The following is a 4,896-nucleotide window of genomic DNA, read 5'->3' as shown; positions in this document are numbered from 1 at the left end:
AAAAAAAAAAAAAAAAGGAAACAAAGTCTTCGTAGATAGGGAGGGGTGGAGGGGTTGAAGGGAGGGCAGGGGAATGGGGAAAACATAAGCACCAAGATGGATTAAGTAAAGGTGCCAATTTCCAATGATGAGCGTCATTATAGTGTATACCTTAAATGTGCCAATACAACTAATGAATTTTTTAAAAAGATATGTATTTTGTTTTACAAAAAAAAAAGGCAGAACAGGATTTTTCTCTCCAAACTGCTACCAGCTGGGAAAATCATCATGTAAATAAGAAAAGAAAAAGAAACTTCTTTCACCTAGTTCAACCGCTCTGGCCTAAACACGGCACAGTTGTTTGCTTTTTAGTCTGTGAGTGGGGAGAAATGTCGGGAGGGAATGGATTTAATAACCAGCTTTCCTCTTACCTGCTTAGCAAATGTCGATAAGGTGTTTCACCTCTAGCCCTGAGTTTTCTGTTCTATAACTTGTAGACGATGATACCTACCTTAGAGGGTACCTATGAGGATTCAGCAGGAAATCATGTTTGTAAACCAACAGTAGCAATTCAATACTTGGGAGCCATTATTACTTTTAATGCTATTGCCCAACAAGCCACTGTTGTTTACTTGGTGCAGGCAACCATTAAAGCTACTCTCAGAGCTTTCTGAAGCAGAGGTAAGTACCTGGTAGGATACATTTCCCAGAGCAGTCGATTCTTTCTTCAAAAGTTTCTCCAGAAAACTGTTTTTGGATCACATCAGCTGGGCCAATCGCCTTTATAAATCCATCACTGAAGGAAAATCAAGAAAGAGTTACTAAATTTAAGGGAACTCTTGTGAGAATCCTAATGGTTTAAAACATGTTTTCAGATGTCTTGGTGTTGCTCAACATTTATTATGGTTTCCTCTTGAAGCCGAGTCTTCAAGCTAGTGACTCCAGCTATACTGAAGACAAAAAGTCAAACCACATGTAGCAGAAATCACTAGCTGTTTCCCAAGATGGATGTTCCCTTTTCCTACTGTTCTAGAGCCCTACACTGGACACCTAACTGCTCAGAATAAAAGACTACATCTCCCAGCGTGGTTCTAGTGAGTAGGGCTGTTTTCATTCCTTATTCTCACTGGCTGGAATGCGACCACTAGAGAGGAGCAGCCATCTTGGATCCTGGAGTGGCCCTGTGGAAGTCAGCCATGCACAACACAGCAAGATAGGATGAACCTGGATCCTAACAACTCTATGGAAAGCAGCCTTCAATGAGCCCTGCATCTGCTCCTGGATTTTTACCTAAGAAAGAGATAGACTTCTACCTTATTTCAGCCACTGTCAATTAGGGCCTTTGTTCTCACTGCAAATTAAGTGTTTCCAAAATGGCGATTTGGGGCTATCATCCTGACAAGTGGGAGAAGCACTGTGAAAAGCAGGCAGGAGTGGAGGATTCGGAAACGAGACAAAAATGACTTGGGTAACCTAACAGAACAGAAGAGCAGAGGAATAGAAGCTGGATGAAAAGAGAGACATCATGAAAGGAAAAACATAATGATGGGGAGATTCTGTGGATGACAAATTTAGGGACAGAAGAAGGAGTTGTGAAATTTAGTTATCACTAACAGTGTTTATCTGGCCCGGTTCAATAATTCACCCACAATGCAGTGCTGCAAAGGACCGGCAGGGTTAGAGACTGACCTTTGGTTGGGAAAGGGGAATGCTCTCTCTCAGGACTATTTTTCTCCTTTTCTATCAGAACTGTGTCCCTTTTGGCAGGAAGCATTATTATCAAGGGGCCATTGGACAAATCATCTGATAACGCTGATGTAAAGAGTTCGCGGCTGACACTGTCTTAGGAAGGGTTTATTTGTACTTTAACCTAACAAGTAAATCTCTAACGGCCTCAGTCTGTATTTGAGGAGGATTTTAAGGGCATGAATCATTTGATTATCTCATTTCAGAGAACAAATTGGTCTCTCATTCAATAGCGGGTTCTTCTGCATCATGTTTGAACAAAGCCTGAAGTATTCCACCCCAAATCATTTTAGTAGCCACTTAAAATTATGAAGATGCCCACCTGTGCTATGGTGGATTTTTCACTCTTTGTTATTAAGCGGGGGGAAAAAAACAGGGTACAAAGTAATCTACGTTCGTTTCTTTTTTTAAAATGTCTGTTCAGGCAATTCTATCTGCACAGGAAAACATCGGAAAGAAGCAGCACCCGAGGCTGACAAGGTCACAGAATATTGCGTTTGAGTGATTCATTTTTTGTTTTTGTTGCTCATGTGTATTTTCTCTACTAAACTAATTCACAGGGGGGCAGACAGGGAAGGACGGTTGTTGTTTTATTTACTCTCCATTCTCGAAGAAAAATTCTACAGCAGCTTCTGGCTGCAGTAAAGCCAACCAGCAAGCCCAGCCCCACCTGCGGAGCTGCAGTCTAACCCTCACCATGGAACAGTAACGAGGGTGATCTGGAGAACAAAGCTTCCTGCAACGCCTCTCCAGGTGTCCCAGGAAAGATTAGGACTCACACACAGACCCTGCAGTTACTAACATCTAAGAACCCCTCTTATTTTAAAGGTGGAAGGATCTGACCGCCTGCCGTTTGTCAGGCAGCCCTTTAAGCAGGTCTACGCCTCGCCACGGGTGCACTGTCCGTTCTGCATTACAAGTACCTTTCCCTGCATCTCGTCACCAACATACTTAGCTCTTTGAGGGCAGGACCAGTCTTCGTCCTTGCTATGGCTCGTTTATAGATGTCTCCCCGAAGCTTCACGGGGTCACAGGTGGGACTTTCTCCAAGGTGGCTGGCTCTAGAGTGTGTGACTGATGCGTGATGCAATGCTAGGAGCAAGGGACTAGGATTAAGGGTGTGAGCGCTGCCTGCCCTAAATGCCTGGATAAAATATGAGGGATAGAAAGAGCTGTGGTCCTCCCTTCTTGCTTTGCTACCTTCTGCCCGCCATGGACTATTCCTCCTCTACGATGCCTATCTGCTGTGCCATCCTGCCTTCGAGCCAGCCAATCATGGACTGAAACCTCTGTATTTTCATCCCTATTTATTTTGTCCGTGTTTTGTCTTGGTCTTAGCCTTTCGACGGGACACTTTCGAAAGTGCCACTTTGCACTTCTCATCTAACACACAGTGACAGACTCCGAAGCTTCTCCAAGACTAGTTACCACCTCCACACACAGATATCAACACAATGTAAAGATAAGATCTCTCTGAAGACCCAAATGAGTGAACACGATAGTGGAGTTCAGATCCCATTGCAGATAACCACTGGGTTGTTGTTGTTGTCATTTTGGGGTTTTTTGTTTTGTTTTGTTTTTAGGAAGGGGAAGCTTTTGGAATCTTCAGGCCATTTTCTTTCCCAGGACTCGTTTTTTGTATCCTGAGCCTAAAAGGGATCGAGTCCTAGATTATCTGGCTGAGGTTCATCCTGATCAGAGCACACTGACAGAGCCCAGTTCCGTTTCTGGACTTTGAAGGGACTTTCCTGCAGTCCTCAGCGGCATCCCTGACCCCACATGCTGCCCTTTTCTCTTGCTCTCTTCTAGTCTACCAAAAGACGAGCAGGTTCAGGCTGCCTTTGAACACACAAGATTCCACATGAGAAAAATGACGGGAAAACAGCACAATCACCTAACCCCTCACGCTTGGAAAGTTCGGAAGAATAAAGGCAGAAAACACATTCAAAGCAATCTGAATAACCAGACAAGAATGAATTTCATTCTTTGTCGTGTGTATCAAATAGTTATGATGTGGAATAAAAGTCGATCCTATAACCAACTAATCGTATCTGAGCAACAAAGAACAGAATATTTCTGCAAATATATTGTGAAATAATAAACCCAACAAAAACTAAGAACTGTGTAGCAGATTCACATCAAGAAAACCGCATTTCAGACCACAAGTAAACTCCTGCCTTTTCCTTTCCTCTTTTCATCGTTTTTTTGTTGGTGATGGTTTTGTGTGTTTGTTTTGCGGTACCAGAGATCAAACTCAGGACCTTGCAAGGCAGGCAACAGCGCCACTGAGTTAAATCTCCAGCTCTTTTCAGTGGTTTTGATGTGCACATAAGAACCTGTCTTGGCATCCAAGCCTTCCTAACTAAAAACAAACAAGCCCAGAGTCGCTAAAAGTTGGGCTTTTACTCAATTTTAAGCAGCCTGAGATAAGTGGGTCTGTTTGCAAAATTTGATGCAATGGAGATGTCCTGGGTTCTGGGGTGCAAATCCTCATCCAATTCCCGTTCCTACCCCAGGTTGCTCTCTCAATTTTTGGCTGATTTTTTTTCTCCATGCCTGCGGGGAAGCTCCGAAGGTTAAGAGACAATAATGGAAAATAGCACCTTTTTCAATCAGGCCAAATCCTGACTTCCACACACACCTCCCCAAAGCTACCCACATATCTGATTGTTTTCCAGTTCTCAGATGTTAGTGAGTGAATCACAGGGATGCAAGAGGACTCCGTGCCCAGAGTCGTTGACTGAAAGATCTCCGGATAGGAAATAGAACCAGAAATCTGTCTTAAAGAGAAAAATAGCTGCCGGGCGTGAGGCCATATGCCTGTGATCCCAGAACTTGGTAGGCTGAAGGCTGAGGCAGGAGGATCGTCATGTATTTGAAGCCAGCCTGGGTTATATAGGGAGGACCCCTCCCCCTCCAAAAAAAAAAGCGAGAAGAAAAATAGCCATAGGTCACGGTGGACAAGGCGGACCCCTGGCCATCTTAGGAAACACCAGAGGGGACCCCAGTCCTTCGGATGATAAGACAATGGCATCTCACCTGGGGAGACTGGATTAGCACGCATCTTAATGGGATGTTCAACCTAAACGCTTGGTTTCCCTTCCAAAAAACCAGATCAGGGCACCGACCAGCCCACTCCGCATCAGCCCAGGAGCCGGTCCCCGCGCACAC

General features: G+C 44.2%; 1 long non-coding RNA gene across 1 annotated transcript in view; it reads right to left on the bottom strand.

The window, feature by feature from the left end:
- LOC109118203 overlaps positions 1-773 on the bottom strand; it is a 4,102-nt gene extending 3,329 nt beyond the window's left edge. Inside the window, exon 1 of the long non-coding RNA XR_002025522.1 lies at positions 669-773. This is a non-coding gene — a long non-coding RNA (uncharacterized LOC109118203). The remainder of the gene's footprint in view (positions 1-668) is intronic.
- Between the last annotated feature and the right edge of the window lie 4,123 nt (positions 774-4,896).

Source organism: Fukomys damarensis, unplaced genomic scaffold (assembly GCF_012274545.1).
Source record: "Fukomys damarensis isolate Sample0158 unplaced genomic scaffold, DMR_v1.0_HiC HiC_scaffold_15, whole genome shotgun sequence".
Lineage (NCBI taxonomy): Eukaryota > Metazoa > Chordata > Mammalia > Rodentia > Bathyergidae > Fukomys > Fukomys damarensis.
This window is presented reverse-complemented; position numbering and strand designations above follow the sequence as displayed.